Source organism: Phyllobates terribilis, unplaced genomic scaffold (assembly GCF_046119375.1).
Source record: "Phyllobates terribilis strain yellow unplaced genomic scaffold, ASM4611937v1 Scaffold_9__5_contigs__length_417890890, whole genome shotgun sequence".
Taxonomy (NCBI): Eukaryota; Metazoa; Chordata; class Amphibia; order Anura; family Dendrobatidae; genus Phyllobates; species Phyllobates terribilis.
Window position 1 is genome coordinate 376,723,165 of NW_027362769.1, and position 18,052 is coordinate 376,741,216.

Sequence of the window (18,052 nt, forward strand, 5' to 3'; positions counted from 1 at the left end):
GGCGCCGGGCGGGGCATGGCCGCGGCGCTCGCTGCTTGAGGCCTAGCGAGGAGCAGTGGCGGCGCGGCAACCGGTGGGGTAAGTGGGGCCTCGGGTTCTGCTACGGGAGGCTGGGGCAGGCTTGCAGCTGCTGGGCCTGGGGTGGTGACGTCCCCTGTACCTGCCTCGGTCCTCATAGCTTCCTCCGCGATGCCGCCTCCGGCCTTCACTTCTCCTGCTCTGTCCTCAGAGGCAGGCGGACTCCAGGGTGCGGGCGGTACCTGCCGCTGGCGGGTTTCAGCCTGCCGGGCCAGTTCCTCTCTCCATTCGGTGAGCGCACCCCGCTGTGCCCGGACCATCCTCCGCTCCAGGTCCTCCAGTGCAGCTTGCGCACGCTCCGGATCTCGGGGGAGCTGCGCTAAGACTGCTGCTAGGCTGCAGGGTGGTTCAGCCCGCAGCAGGCTTCGGGCCAGGAGGCTGGTGCTGCTGAAGGCGTCCATTCCCGGGTGCGGTCTGTCTGAACTGATCCAGACCGCGCCCTGCCCCACAGCTTTCTTCTCTTCCCACCCCCATTGGGGGTGGTCCCGGGGCAACTTGGTGACAATCACTTTCAGGGGCAGCCCCCCCACTTTGATGGACATCTCCACAGCCGCGCTCATGGCTGTTGGGGGCGGGCTCCTTCTTTGGCGCCATTCTGGGACCTGGCCCACGATGGGAGGCGGCCTCCTGTGGTCTTTTGGCGCGCACATTATGGCACTCGTTCTTCTGGGGCGGGCGCCATTTTCCAACACAGTCAATCTCAATAAAACAGTCTCTTTCTCTTCAGGCACGCAGTACCCGTTGTTAGCAGGCACGTAATCCTGCCGACTACGCCAAAGCTGACTCGCCCCCTGGGCCGTGGGGCACTCAGAACCGGGCAATAGGGAGACGATGGGGGTAGTAGTGGTGACCCGGTCCCGTGGCTCAGGGTGGTCAGACCAGTGGCAGTCTTTTAGATGTTTTAGATAATGTCCGACTATGCCACCCGTGGATTGCGGTTATTAGGAACCGCCGCTGCAGGGCAGACCGCTGGGGCCGATGATGTATGGAGCTGGGATGGTGTGACTCCCCACGGGAAGAGTGCGGCCCCAGGGCAGTGTAGTGGATGGTGGGAGTGATGGTGGTGGGAGTCCCAGTACCGTTAGTGCTGGAGGAGCGAAAGAGCACACAGACAACGTACTGCAGTCCAATGTCTTTTACTCACAGTTCAGGTGCTCCGGGTCACTTCTGCGCAAGCAGTGACCACCCAAGCCGTGCAGTATCCACCAAGTGAGGAGCTCGGTCAACCCCCAGGCAGTTCAGGAGCATGGCACAGGACCCCCTTCAATCCTTTCTCTGGCCTGACTCACCAGTGACCCACTTTTGTCCAGCTGCCGCGGACTTGTGCGGGTAAACGTGGGCCCCGTTCTCCGCTGTCCTATATGGTGTCTTCCTAGCAGGTTTGATGAGGTGTCGCACCAATAAATGGTCACAGCCTCCGGTCCTTGGCTGAGGGTAGTTTCTCCTCCACCAACTTGGGATCCGGTACCCTTAATCTGCCTGACCCTGCACCCTGGATTCTCGTGGGTTCTTAGGGTCCCTTCCATCTCCTTGTTCCTGAGCCCTTCTGTTTCTCTGTCTCTTCTTCTCCTTTTCTGTTTTGTCTTCTCCTCCTTCCCTTGGCCTCTTCTCCAGGCCCACTTCTCCTTCTCCTCTCAGGCTCCGGCCTTTTCTCTAGGCCTGCCTCTGAGCAGAGCTCCTACAGAGCCTCTGCTCCCTGTCTTCTCCTCTCTCTGCACAGACTGAACTTCTCCAGAGCTAAGATGGTGCCCACCTTTTATACCTCCCTCTGACCATGAGCCCAGGTGACCAGCAACCAATGGGCTCCTTCCTACACTCAGGAACCAACCCCTATCTGCCCCTACAGCACTGAGTTTTCACCCCCCTCCCCACTCCAACCAGGGACATAGTCGGTCGTGCCTGCACTTCTGTCTAGTGGGAGCACCGTTGAGCTGTCCCTCGGAAATGGGGTGTGTGTGCTGTATGCAGCTAACTGAGCCCTGGTCCATACTCCATCCTTACCCGGGAGTGGAATATCACACCTCTGGCAGAGGTGCAATACCCCTGTAGCGGCCGAGCCCTCGGGGCGCTACACAGTCATCATTCAACCATGATTTCATGTGAAGCGCCAGGGATCTGAGATAATTATGATCTTTCTCGTAAACCCCTTTAGATGATGTGGTTGTCATTCACTACAGCATCTAAAGGGCATCTGGACTTGAAGTTACATCCTGAGCATTAGAGTGGGTGTTATCCCTATAAGAGGAACCTAACATGATATGTTATCTCAAATAACGTCATTCTTGATGGTTTTTCGGCAATAATCGCGCCATTTTTCTTGCATATGAAGCCCAAGTTTTCACGTGTAAATCTACTGGATTATGTCCCGGCAGTTTTTGCACTTCTTTTTGGCTTGCCTTGAAAAAGAAGAAGGGGTTGTATAAGTTTCCCGCGACTCTGAAAATGTCAGCTCCATCACAGCGTAGCGGGGAATAAAGGACACCACATGGCGAGATCTCTTACCTCATTCTGTAATGTTTAGTCTTGCCGTGTCAGCAGTTTTTTGACTGTCTTCCAGAAAAGCTTTTAAGTCAGACCAGTCTGAGGCATCCTTGCATTTCCACTGATAGGAGATCTCGGCATAGACAAGATTTCCTGGCTTCACATAATCTGCATCTTCTGCTATCTCACAGCGTTAGACATTTAGATGTTCCCTATATCCAGAATACCACCACGTATGGACTCAACACATGGGGCCCGATTGATAATTTTGTGACTTTTTAAAAAATTGGAATTGAGGAATCGATAACAAACATCTGGAAAACAAAAAAAAGTTTAAAATTCAAGTGTAGTTCCACTTTTAGAAATATTTCAGTCTAAATCAGTACAAGAAAATTAACACATTTTACAAATAATTTGCTTTACTGTTTTTGTAGCACTTTTGTTTTTTTTTTTGTGTGATATCTTCTCCAGTCACCACTAAAGCTGCATTCCCCTTGGAAACAGAAATCATGTAACCCAAAATTTAGTAGAAACTACGCAAATAATTTAGTAGTGGACAACCCCTTTAAGTAGCTATTGGGTCACATCAAGCTCTAAGGCCCTTGAGTGACTGCCACTACTACCCTTCAACAGCTACGCCTTTGCAGAAATGTTTTATATTTGGAAATGGGGAGTTTTCCTTTAAAGAGGACCTCTCACCAACTCAAAGTGCCCAGTTTTTGCACTTATTTTTTTTTTTACATAATTTTTAGTAAAGTTTTTGCACTTATTTTTTTTTTAAATAATTTTTAGTAAAGTTTTTGCACTTATTTTGTTCCCACTGCTCCCATGACTATTCCATTTTTTTTTTTAATTTAAATCCATCACACGGTTCTAGAGATATGGGCCTTTTTATTTAGTGCTAGTTCTATGGAGGCGTGGCTCAAAGGATCCTCTTGGGTGTGTCTTTAGGCTGCTTTGCATATTTCCCTGTAAGCACCGCCTCCTTAATAAAGACCATAAAATCTAGCACTAAATATAAAGGCCCATATCTCTGGAACTGTATGGCAGATTTTAAAAATACAAAAACTGGGATACTCAGGGGAACAGTGGGAATAAAATAAGCGTAAAAAGTGGACACGTTTGAGCTGGCGACAGGTCCACTTTAAATATAAAATCTGTATCATGCCTTGTGCACCAGCGACATCCAATGCTGCATTCAATTGATTAGACAACCACATCTGTGTCCATTGTTGACCAAGTATTATAGATCATGTTGCCTGTAGTAAATTGTGGAAAATATATGAGAACACCCCTTTTACCCTGGAAATTAAAAAATAAGCAATGGTAGCCCTGGTGGGACAAAAATGCTGTAAAGTGCAATATACCTTATTTTTCTTGAACCTGCTGTGTTATATATTGTACTTTGTATACTAGACGAGGCAAGAATCATATATACTATAGTAGAGGACAAAGATATGACCGTAATTGACAACCCCCAACGTTCAGGGCCATCATCATAAATAAATCCTATGGTAACCCTATGACCATATAGTGCCAGGGCTAGATTTTGATTTTGTTTTTTTTTCCATTGGTTTCCATGTTTTTCATCTATATGGACCCCCCCCCCCTCCATATCTCTTGAACATTCATAGTACATTGCACTGTCCCCAATTACCAGTGTAAAATACCTTTAAATTATAATATAAGCCGTTCTGTCAACCAAGAGACTAATTAAAAAATTGGACATTAGGGGAAATATTGCCAATAAGTATAATCCCCCTCCGTCCTTGGGATCCGCACATTTGTCTTGGATTTTGCTGACACGGACTAATATTATACTAACTATTAACTTTAATGACCCGTCATTAACATGCGGAGGGATCTACTAATTGATGGCAATTAGCATAATTGCAGCTTCCAGAGAATGTCATATCCAAAGCTCTGTGATGGGAGGAATTCTCCGTCTATGTTTCTTTAAGAGGCGTGGTGGTGGTGGAAATATCAGCGTTATGAAACGTAATCTAGTCTTTTCTTGTGAAGACTATTCCGGACTTTGGATATTGGAGGAAGTGTCATATAATAAGATTATTATAGTCTCTTAACTAAATCCTGAAAAAAACTGGTGAGATGATCATAATTTGATGAGTTACTTAAAGGGGAACTCCACCTTAAACAGTATATTCGGTTTATTGTCAATAAAACTGAAGTTTTTGCATGATACAAAGTTTAGAAACTTTCCAATATAACAATTTGATTTTGATTAAACAGTTTTTAAGGTCTCTGCTTTGCTGTAGGACAATTCTAGACACTTCTCTGTGAGCAGAATACTTCAGCATAGATTAAACAGTTTTTCTTAAAGGGGTATTCCCCAAATAAGAAAGTTATGCTCTATCCATAAGTAGCTGATTGCTGAGGGTACAACTGCTGGGACTCCCAGGGATCCCGACATCAGGGCTCTGGAACCCCAAGAACGGGGGTCTTAAGCCCCGTCTTAAATAGAGCTGAGGTGCACATGCTCAGCCTAAACTCCATTCATTATCTATGGGAATGCCAGGGAATATCTCCAGTGATCACAGGAGGCTCGAGTGCTCTACATCCTCCAATTGCCCTGAAAAGGTGTGTGTAACACTCTGAGGTCTCCTTGGACTGTATTTAGCCTTTTTCAAGCTCTTTAATGGAAACACGGCTGTCAAAGTGACCTCAACATATATGGGTGTAAATAAAGAAAATGGGTGGTAACTGTTCTTCACAGCTGTGCTGTCACACACACTATCTGTACAATTTATTCAGTGTTTTATGGCTTTCTCTCCCTCTATTTCTATGGCTAAGCTGTGACGTCCTTTCACTATCCAGATTCACCAAAAATTGTCTGCTGCATTTCCTGTCTCGGCTTTTATGCAGGCTATGATAGTCTCTTCTGATTGGATATGATATATCATGTGATGTGATAGCTGCAAGGCATAATGGACAGGCCTGCATGTCTGTGTCTGTGAGCCTTTTCTGGCTGATGTGCGTAAAATGGTGGCAACTAATTTAGGTGATTCGCAAATTGTTCAAATTTGCCGGGTTTAGCGGATTCCTGAAAATTTGACACAAATTTTATTCAAAACAAATCAATCATCCGTAGCAGTAGGCTCAGCTCCTGATATCCAACTGCAGAAACCCTCAATTATAGCAAACTTGACAGAAGATTTCCATGATTGTAGAAGACTTTACAAGAAAAATTTCTGATTCCGGTTCGTAGGAGACTCAATTTCAGAAGTCCCCAATTCCTGATTATAGAAGACTCAACTGCAGATGTCCCAGTTTCCTGAATGAAGGCGGTGCATCTACAGAAGTCTCTGATCATTGGAAGCTCGACTACAGAAATCCCTGGTCGTAGGAAATCCCTTATCATTGGAGGCTTAACTACAGAGATTCACCATCAAAGGAGACCCAAGTTCAGAGATCCCAAACTGTAGGATCCGTGATCGCAAGAGGCGAAATTCGCAACCCCTCGTTCTACAAGGCTCAACTGCAGAAAACCCCAATCTGTTATCATAGGAGGCTCAACTTCAGAAATCCTCAATCCCTGATCACACGAGGCTCAACTTCAGAGATCCCTGACCCCAGAACATAGGAGGCTCAACTACAGAAATCCCCAATGCTTGATCGTAGAACACTCAAGTGAAGAAATCCCCAATCATAGGAAATTGGACTGCAGAAATCTCTGACCGTAAGAGGTTTGACTACAGAAATTCTTGATTGCTGATCATAGGAGACTCATCTGCAGATCTCCACAATTCCTGGTCATGGGAGGCTCAACTGCAGAAATCCCAAATTCTTAATCGTAGGAGGCTCAACTACAGAGATCCCCATTGCTGGAAGCCCAACCACAAAAATCCTTGATTATAGGAGGCTCAACTACCAAAATCCTTGATTATAGGAGGCTGAACTACAAAAATCCTTGATTATAGGAGGCTCAACTTCCAAAATCCTTTATTATAGGAGGCTCAACTACAGAAATCCCTGGTTGTAGGAGGTTCAACTACAAAAATCCTTGATTATAGGAGGCTCAACTACAAAAATTCTTGATTATAGGAGGCTCAACTACAAAAATCTTTGATTATAGGGGGCTCAACTACAGAAATCATTGGTTATAGGAGGCTCAACTACAGAAATCTCTGATTGTAGGAGGCTCAAGTACAGAAATCTCTGATTGTAGGAGGCTCAACTACAGAAATCATTTGTTATAGAAATCTCAACTACAGAAATCCTAGATCCCTGATTATAGGATGCTCAACTGCAGAAATCCCAAATTCTTGATCGTAGGAAGCTCAACTACAAAAATCCTTGATTATAGGAGGCTCAACTACAGAAATCTCTGATTGTAGGAGGCTCAACTACAGAAACTCCTAATTGTAGGAGATTCAGCCACAGAAATCCCTGATTGCAGGAGGCTCAACTACAGAAATCATTGGTTATTGGAATCTCAACTACAGAAATCCCCGATCCCTAATTATAGGAGGCTCATCTACAGAAATCCCCAATCCCTGATTATAGGAGGATCAACTACAGAAATTTCTGATTATAGGCGGCTCTACTGCAGAAATCCCCAATCCCTGATTATAGGAGGATCAACTACAAAAGTCCCCAATCCTTGATTATAGGAGGATCAGCTACAGAAGTCCCCGATCCCTGATTATAGGAGGCTCAACTACAGAAATCCCCGATCCCTGATTATAGGAGGCTCAACTACAGAAATCCCCAATCCCTGATTATAGGAGGCTCAACTACAGAAATCCCCGATCCCTAATTATAGGAGGCTCATCTACAGAAATCCCCGATCCCTGATTATAGGAGGCTCAACTACAGAAATCCCTGATCCCTGATTATAGGAGGATCAACTACAGAAATCCCCGATCCCTGATTATAGGAGGATCAACTATAGAAATCCCCGATCCCTGATTATAGGTGGCTCTACTGCAGAAATCCCCGATCTCTGATTATAGGAGGATCAACTACAAAAGTCCCCAATCCTTGATTATAGGATGATCAGCTACAGAAGTCCCCGATCCCTGATTATAGGAGGCTCAACTACAGAAATCCCCGATCCCTGATTATAGGAGGCTCATCTACAGAAATCCCCGATCCCTGATTATAGGAGGCTCAACTACAGAAATCCCCGATCCCTGATTATAGGAGGATCAACTACAAAAGTCCCCAATCCTTGATTATAGGAGGATCAGCTACAGAAGTCCCCGATCCCTGATTATAGGAGGATCAACTATAGAAATCCCTGATCCCTGATTATAGGAGGCTCAACTACAGAAATCCCCAATCCCTGATTATAGGAGGATCAACTACAAAAGTCCCCAATCCTTGATTATAGGAGGATCAGCTACAGAAGTCCCCGATCCCTGATTATAGGAGGCTCAACTACAGAAATCCCTGATCCCTGATTATAGGAGACTCAACTACAGAAATGCCCGATCCCTGATTATAGGAGGCTCAACTACAGAAATCCCCGATCCCTGATTATAGGAGGCTCATCTACAGAAATCCCCGATCCCTGATTATAGGAGGCTCAAGTACAGAAATCCCCGATTTTTGATTGTAGAAGACTTAACGGCAGTAATGTGACAAGACATTTCCAAATTCATGAAAGACCATGTAAAACATGATTGGGAGACCTTCATGCCCCTTTATGACATCTATAAAATAGCAACATTTAAAGGACTACACAGTAAATGGAAAAATCGAGCCAGAAAGTCTAAATTTTGGCAGAGTTTACCTACAGCCACTCCTTCTTCAGGATTTGTTTGTGAAAGGTCCGGACAGCATTGTAGCGTTCACAGGACAAAGTTTAGATTCTATAAAATAAATCAAATTTCCTATTTTAGGTTGGAGTCCTGCTTAAAAAAAAAAGATGTGATCACTGAGAACAGGGGATAGGGTTAAACAAGGAAGCAAAGCAAACATTTACATCACTCAGAAGGGCTGGAGCCCGGCTCTCTCCACATTTGCATGGGTTATACAAGCAAAAGCTCACACATACAGAGGGAGCTGGAGTCTGCCAGCGCTTACAAGCTCAGACACCTTATAGACATGGTGCCATGCTGTTTTATGGTCCGTCACCCCTCCCTGCATGGCTGCAGGGACCAGCCTGGCCAACGTAAATAGCACCAAGAGCTGGAGTTTATTATGTGCCCCAAGAAGTACGAGAGCCAGGGGTCAGACGAGTCAAGCCAGGAACAGGATCTCCATTTTTTTTGCATTCACCCTCCAAATTGTTATCGGGCTCCTTTATATCTATTATGTTACTTCTAATGGTTTATTGTATCATAATCTTCAGTGTGGAATCAATTGAATGAAAGTGTAACCCAAGAAATCAGTCAAGAACTAAAACATAAAAAATGTTATAACAATGTGTATAAAATAATATAAAAATTCTGTTTTGTCATAGTACAGGATAAGTAATGTAATCTATATACACAGTGACTGCACCAGCAGAATAGTGAGTGCAGCTCTGGAGTATAATACAGGTTGTAACTCAGAATCAGTAACGTAATGTATGTACACAGTGACTGCACCAGCAGAATAGTGAGTGCAGCTCTGGAGTATAATACAGGATGTAACTCAGGATCAGTAATGTAATGTATGTACACAGTGACTGCACCTGCAGAATAGTGAGTGCAGCTCTGGAGTATAATACAGGTTGTAACTCAGAATCAGTAATGTAATGTATGTACACTGTGACTGCACTAGCAGAATAGTGAATGCAGCTCTGGAGTATAATACAGGATGTAACTGAGGATCAGTAATGTAATGTATGTACACAGTGACTGCACCAGCAGAATAGTGAGTGCAGCTCTGGAGTATAATACAGGAGGTAACTCAGGATCAGTAATGTAATGTATGTACACAGTGACCGCACCAGCAGAATAGTGAGTGCAGCTCTGGAGTATAATACAGGATGTAACTCAGGATCAGTAATGTAATGTATGTACACAGTGACTGCACCAGCAGAATAGTGAATGCAGCTCTGGAGTATAATACAGGATGTAACTGAGGATCAGTAATGTAATGTATGTACACAGTGACTGCACCAACAGAATAGTGAGTGCAGCTCTGGAGTATAATACAGGAGGTAACTCAGGATCAGTAATGTAATGTATGTACACAGTGACTGCACCAGCAGAATAGTGAGTGCAGCTCTGGAGTATAATACAGGATGTAACTCAGGATCAGTAATGTAATGTATGTACACAGTGACTGCACCAGCAGAATAGTGAATGCAGCTCTGGAGTATATTACAGGATGTAACTGAGGATCAGTAATGTAATGTATGTACACAGTGACTGCACCAACAGAATAGTGAGTGCAGCTCTGGAGTATAATACAGGAGGTAACTCAGGATCAGTAATGTAATGTATGTACACAGTGACTGCACCAGCAGAATAGTGAGTGCAGCTCTGGAGTATAATACAGGATGTAACTCAGGATCAGTAATGTAATGTATGTACACAGTGACTGCACCAGCAGAATAGTGAGTGCAGCTCTGGAGTATAATACAGGATGTAACTCAGGATCAGTAATGTAATGTATGTACACAGTGACTGCACCAGCAGAATAGTGAGTGCAGCTCTGGAGTATAATACAGGATGTAACTCAGGATCAGTAATGTAATGTATGTACACAGTGACTGCACCAGCAGAATAGTGAGTGCAGCTCTGGAGTATAATACAGGAGGTAACTCAGGATCAGTAATGTAATGTATGTACACAGTGACTGCACCAGCAGAATAGTGAGTGCAGCTCTGGAGTATAATACAGGATGTAACTCAGGATCAGTAATGTAATGTATGTACACAGTGACTGCACCAGCAGAATAGGGAGTGCAGCTCTGGAGTATAATACAGGAGGTAACTCAGGATCAGTACAGGATCAGTAATGTAATGTATGTACACAGTGACTGCACCAGCAGAATAGTGAGTGCAGCTCTGGAGTATAATACACGATGTAACTCAGGATCAGTAATGTAATGTATGTACACAGTGACTGCACCAGCAGAATAGTGAGTGCAGCTCTGGGGTATAATACAGGATGTAACTCAGGATCAGTAATGTAATGTATGTACACAGTGACTGCACCAGCAGAATAGTGAGCGCAGCTCTGGAGTATAATACACGATGTAACTCAGGATCAGTAATGTAATGTATGTACACAGTGACTGCACTAGCAGAATGGATGAGTGCAGCTCTGGGGTATAATACAGGATGAAACTCAGGATCAGTACAGGATCAGTAATGTAATGTATTTACACAGTGACTGCACCAGCAGAATAGTGAGTGCAGCTCTGGAGTATAATACACGATGTAACTCAGGATCAGTAATGTAATGTATGTACACAGTGACTGCAGCAGCAGAATAGTGAGTGCAAAGAAACAATCATACCATTGCTCCCATATGTAAACACGTGCATACTTTATCCCCTTAGCAACAAGTTATTCTGAAAGTGAACAACTCTCTTAACCCTTTAGCGGTTTGTACATTATAAATGCAAATTCAAATTGGCTACTGCCCCTTTAAGAGGCGTTAATCCCTCCATTATATCACCGTGCAATCCGAGCGGGCGGGCGGTGTGTTTGCGTCTGCAGAGCGGGTTCTGGGTCTCGCGGTGTCTACATCATTAGTACTTACATTTGATGAGGTGTCCTGGCACCGCAGAAGTGGAATAATCCCTTACCAAGCATTTACTTATTAAAACCGACTGGTAGAGGCGTAAAGAGTCCTGTGATGTCATGAGAAGTCTATATCTCTATATGTCCGGAAATAAAGTCTGTGAAGTCTGGAGCCTGGAGATGACGGAGAAATCATGACAGGCCCCCCCATAGTGGTCGGGGTGACAGCTGTCGGCCGTCGCCTGAAATACTAAATTCATATCGCTATGTGCCAGCAGCCATTAGGGCCGGGGCAGGTGGGCGCCACTGTTCTGGCCCGTGCCAAACTCGTCTCATTGGCGCCACATGTATGATTATTCAGGGCAACGTGGTGACCCCCGAAATATTATACCAGCGCCTAAGATGTATTGTGGCTGGACTGAAAGTGAGTTAAAATAATAAAACTTTTCTTGTTTTCCACTATTTGTACCAGCAGCTTGTGCTCCAGAGCTGTCCTTCCTTGGAGCAGAAAGCTACATTCAGAGACAACCATTGAGCTGCCTTTAGTCAAAGACACAGGAGACCCTGCGAGCTAGGAATGCAAACGGTGGTTGATATATATTTCCGCAAAAAGGTTTAACAATTCATACAGGGATATTCGCACCTTTGGGAATGCCCATTTCTGGGCAGGGTTTATATAAACTCTGCCCCTTTTTATCCTGGAACTGCCCAAATTTGCTTTCCAAAGTTTAGGACAGTCCTGAAAAATTCAGGAAAAATATACATGGATTAACAGAGTCCTATAATTTTATTGACGATGGAAGTGAAGACAGGCACGGCCACCAGAGTCAGGGTCAGGGTGCGGGGGACTCGAGGTGGGACCAGTACCTATCGTACATTTATGGCTTACATGTCAACTGTTCTAAATCAAAATTGAGACTGACCAATCACAGTGTCAGTATATTTGCATAAACACACACTTTTCTCAGAACACACCCTCTTTTATCATAGGTTTCTCCCAATATTTGCCCTTGGTCCCACCCCCTGATCGTGCGTCCTGGCAGGGTAAATGCTGGTAGAACGCTGATTTGTGAGAGGTTTGTGGTGCCCACCTGGTAAACTAGTCACGGTCTTGGAGAGCCTGGGAAATGGTCGAGTTGTTCAGTATGATTTATGGCATATCCTGTCTAGGTCCAGAATCCCCCTTTACGTGATTCTCAACATTTAGGCTAGTAGGTTTGGACCAGAGATGTAACTCCTGGGTCCTGATGTAAAATCTGTAATGGGGTTCTAAAAATAATATATTTTTATAACACTAGTGACTTTTTATGTGGCATATTGGGCCCCCCTGGACACCAGGGCTTAGGTGTCACTACAACCACTGCGTCCTCTATGACTCCGAATTGGAATCATAGAATCATAGAATGTTAGAGTTGGAGAGTTCCTCCTGGGTCCTCGTGTCCAACCCCCTGCTCAATGCAGGATTCATTAAACCATCTCAGACAGATGTCTGTCCAGCCTCTGTTTAAAGCTTCCATTGAAGGAGAACTCACCACCTCTCGTGGCTCCTGTTGCCCTCATTGATCACCCTCACTGTCTATAAGTTTTTTCTAACATCTAATCTGTATCTTCTCCCATTCAGTTTCATCCCATTGCTTCTCGTATTCCCATGTATCCTTCCGATATTTGTAGACAGCTATTAAGTCTCCTCTCAGTCTCTAGCCTTCTTTTTTGCAAACTGAATATTCCCAGATCCCTTAACCCTTCCTCGTAGGACATAATTTGCAGTCCGCTCACCATCCTGGTAGTTCTTCTCTGAACTTTCTCCAATTTTTCAATGTCTTTTTTAAAATGCGGGGCCTAGAACTGGACTCAGTATTCCAGATGGCGCCTGACCAAGGAGGAGAAGAGGGGGATAATTACTTCATGTGATCTAGACTGTATGCTTCTCCTAATCCTAATACATCCCAGAACTGTGTTTGCCTTTTTTGCTGCTGCATCACACTGTTGACTCATGTTGAGTCTGTGATCTATTTGTATACCCAAATCTTTTTCACACGTGCTGTTGCTTAGTTCTATTCCTCCCATTCTGTAAATGTAGTTTTCATTTCTCTTGGACTATTAGTTCTTTTCATGGAGCCAATACTTTCGCATACCCCTAGTCCAGCATTCCCCGACCTGCGGCTCTCAAGCAGTGTCTGTCAGGGCATACAGGGAGTCGTAGTTTTGCAAAAGTTAGAATCTCCTCTGACTCGGTCCATAGCATGCAAGAACTTCCGTAAGTGATGTGTGCAATGCCATATTCTCTCCGCCAACATTTGTGGAATCTGTTGGCCCCATACAGACACTGTGTAGCCAACACTCAATGTCTGGACAGCTCGGATCTAGAATTGATTGCGCTAATTAGTATCAGATTCACTCCTGTTACATTAACCTTCACCTCTGGTCAGAGCCTTCCCAGCGCCCCGTATCCTGCTTCCTATGCTCTATCATGGCTCGCGGCCTCCCCCCTCCTCATTTTATGATAAACATCTGTTTAATATGCTCTCCCCTGAAGCTGACGGAAAGTGACAGCTGCTTTTCTGACTCGCACGTCTTTCCCAATATGTTTTGAGTTACTCAGATCCGGCTGCTGTCCCTCCAGCACCCTGCAGGCACCCGCCAGAAAGATAAATTTATTAAAAGCTTTATATATTTCCATCGGGATTGGATTCTGGACCTGGAAATCTAACTATACCTTGGCAGCGTGGAGGGAAGAATCCCGAGCCACTGTTCATGTAATGGGTCGGAACTGAAATGCAAGCTGGTGCCCTGCCACTAGAGGGAGCCCATGGCAAAGGTCGAATCAGGGCTCCGATTATTGACGGCACATTACGATTCCGGAATCCTTAGATTGTTGGGAATGATTGGCCAGGTGCTATCTTTTGTAGGAGATAAGGGCAGGAAGACACTTTGCCAACAATTGCTCTGCGTATACCCCTCTTCAATATGTACACTTTAGAGGAGGATATAGGACTTTAGATTTGCTCGGGGATATTTGTCCTTGGCATTGAGGAAGTCACTCTTCCTTTGCCAGGGTAGACATGCTGTAGCATGCTTACAAAGGCAACCCCTTGCCTTAAGGTAAGTACTTTCAGAGAGGAAATTTGTCGCATGCAAAAATCAAAAATTTGCCCCAATTTTTTCCAATAATAACACCAAATTTTCATGACCTTTCCCTCCACCCGCCCTCTTTACAGTTGAAACCTTTCAAAAGGTGTCGCTTTCCGGGGATGTTTCCAGGAATTCAGTGGTGCTCAGGAGGTTTGCCAAAGCTTACGAGAGTCCAAGAAGTCTCCCTTTTTTCCTTGAGTTTCCTGGATGTCTCGAGAAGGTTGGCAAATATGAGATATAGGTATTGGACAGAAAACTGGATATTTGCCTTCAGGGGGGAAACTCTGTTATGTCCCGATGTCAACTGGCACTTGTGAAGGGGCAACATCATCCTCTTGATAATGAGATGAGGGTGCGGAAGAAAATGAGATTCTTTGAGGGACATGAAACACAACCAGAAGGGACCCATTTCACTTTTTTGCTTTGAGGTCCAGCGTTAAATTGGTCAACAAGCCAGGACAAATGCCCAGAGGTTTGGGGGTGGGCATAGTGATTTGAGAAGACACAATCTATGGGTACAGGTAGAGCTGGGCAAGTATCCCTCTCTGAGATCGTAACCCAAGACTTGGAGACTTTTCTGGGTAGGACCTCAACTCTTCAGAAAATCATCACAGACCCATCATGACCAATGGGAATCCTTCAAGTTCCAATAGCCTGGTGATTTCCCACATTTACCTTTTTGCCATTTACCAAGCCCAAAAAAGCAAAAACTTTATCAAAAAAAAGCCCTTTGAGAAACCCTGTAGTACATTTGCACCCACCTAAGAACTCAACACCTTAAATTTTTCTTTCCGACCTTATAGGGTCCTTCTTCTAAGCCATGGTGGTCTTTAAGGTTTTCGAAGTTCTGGCATTGCAGAAATATTTGTTCCAGTCCACTGGATATCCCATTATATTCTGATGAGTTAATGGCTTCATCCGCTTATGTTTTCTTAAGAGACCCTTCAGGGGTGAAGACATGACTTGGAGTAATCCATCCTACTCTCACCAGACTCCACTCGTATCCAACTTTCTGTCGCCACTCTATTGTTTCTTTCAAACAAAATGCCTCATTTTTTTGGAATGACGGCAGGACACTTGGCAGAGCCCCCAACTTTATTTTCTGGCTTATCTCGCTTCACTATTGATAAAGGTTATAAGGATATGGATCTTAACCCTAACTCCACGCCGAGCGTCGAGAGCCAGCAGCTGCCTCTCTGAATAAGGGTTTATCCCGAGTAATGGTCTCTGACAGCCTTATTAAAATTATGTAATTAGCGGGTAAACATGGCACCACAGAGGGGGAAATGACATGATTATATGGCTAAGGGTATTATAGGGGATGCCATGGAGAGTATTGGTTGGGTAGTCTTGGTTATGACCAAGTCTGAGAGCAAAACTAACCAGAAAGTCTTGGTGATGGTGGCACTTAGACCAAACACACTTAGGCTCTTCATCTTAGGGGGACGTCACAGATATTCTGGATGTCCTGGTACGTGTGGCTTGTATAGAGTTATGTGGTCCCTATATGTATACCAATGGCAACCCTATGGATGTATACTTGCCCAACGTATAGTACTTTTAGCACTGTATGGCGCTTTGGTTCTGTATTCTTATGGGGAAGGTATCATCAACATAAGGATCCATATAGAGCTCCATCTAACGTAAGGCCAATCCTGGACATACATACATTACCTTGGAGGGGTAGGTTGACCTACTACTTACACATGATGTCTACTTGCCTAGAAAACCAGCACCTTCTCCCTCTTGGACAGCTGGACCCATTTTACTAACCCCTAGCCCTTATGTGACACCCCAGGGGTCTGGTTGTCACAGTGATAGAGATATTACGTCTGAGAGCAGGTGGGAGGTCCTTTGGTCAGGGATCCTGTGCATGCCACACCTCCTGCCCAGCCTTGGGAGGGGAAGAACTTCCCCTGTATAAACCCGGGGCTGAGGCAGGGTTAGTGAGTCCAGGAAGAGTAGAGACAAGAGCAGCATAGGAAGCAGCAGAGTCACAAGGAGTCAGGGGCTGGCAGCTAAAGAGCTCGCCCTGACTAAGAAGATTCTTTACCGGACCCGGAGTCCGAGGCTGTGGGGACTAACTTCTACCCAGCAGCAGAATCCGTCAGGCAGGGGATTTCAGGTCCCCTGGCCCAGAAGCCCGAAGGCCCGGTCGCACGCGTGGGACCAGCACCGCCATCGTGGAGCGGAAGCCATTAGAAGGCCCCGAGTCACCGGCCATACGGGTGAGCACCACACGGTACACTCAGGGACGTGGGCTACTTACATCAGCTTCTAGCAAGGTAGCCAGAAGAGTACAGTCAGCTTGGGAGGCCTACAACTACGCCTGGCCAGGGGAGATCCCATCTGCTCAAGGACTGACCAGGCCCCGTTCGCTAGCAAGTACTCCGGGAGGGTCTATCGTTGTTACCAGTAAAGACCCTGAACGCTACCATACCGTCTCTGAGTGGTTCCTGCTACCCCCATCATCCACGTCGGCTGCCCTGAGGCCATACCCCTCCCGTTGGGGGTTATACTATCACGCTGCACCATCCTTCCACCGGCCTCAGCGGTCTGCCCTGCAGCAGCAGCCCCCTGGCTGCATTCAACGGGTGGCGTAGTCATCAACCATTTTCTACCGCTAACAGACTGCCGTCCAGTTTGACTCCCTGGGCACGGACCGGGTCACCGCCACGAGACTACAACCCTAAACAGATCCGGCTCCGGGTAAGCTCCCGCGTGCGCAACGCAGCGCGACACAGGCCCAGGGGCGCGTCAACTTTGGCGTAGTCGGCAGGATCACGTGCCCGCAACCACCGGGTACTGCGTGCCTGAAAAGCAAAGACTGTTCAAACTTACCAGTGGTGAAGATTCCCGCCATCGGTGAAGATTCCCGCCATCCGGCGCCATCTTCAGCCTTCTTCCCGCCATCGGTGAAGTTTCCCGCCATCCGGCGCCATCTTCAGCCTTCTTCCCGCCATCCGTGGAGTTTTCCCGCCATTGGACGCCATCTTGAGGACGCCGCGCGGGAAGAAGAGGGGCGTGGACTCCGAAAGCGCGCGAGAACTGAAGCCCCGCCTCACGTCCGGACGTTGCGTAAGGTCCTGGAAGGAGCCCAGCAGACGCCGACGTCACAGGAGCGCGACGGAAGGTCCTCAACCCTGACGATCCACTGCGGAGCCGCGGCCTACGGAACAGGATCATCGCAAGGTAGGCCACGGTCCACTAGGGGGGAGGAAGATGTCGGATACGGAGGAGAGCTCCACTGCCTCAACCCCCGCCAGCGCTACCGCTGTTGCAGTTATGCCCTTCACCATGCCCTATATCCCGGGAGCAGCTTGGCTACCCCAGTACTCAGGGGAGTCACATACCCTGCATGACTTTAGAGAAAAGCTGGATAGCCTCTTCCAGGTGTACCCCCTCACAGAAGAGCAAAAAGTGAGCATCCTGGTGGCCCAACTAACTGGGGCAGCCAAAAGGGAAGTAAAATCCTGGCCACCTGGGAGGAAGACTGTCGCAGGGATACTAACCCGGCTGAAGGACACCTTTGATACCCGCACCTCAGCCGAGATTAAACTTAGATTCTACGGGTGCAAGCAGCGAGCGCATGAGAGTATAAGGGACTATGCACTCAACCTACAAGAGGCCCTGAGGGCCATTAAGCAGACCGACCCTAATGGAGTGGGAAACGAGGTCAGGCTGTTGACCGAACAATTTATAGAGGGTTTATATTGC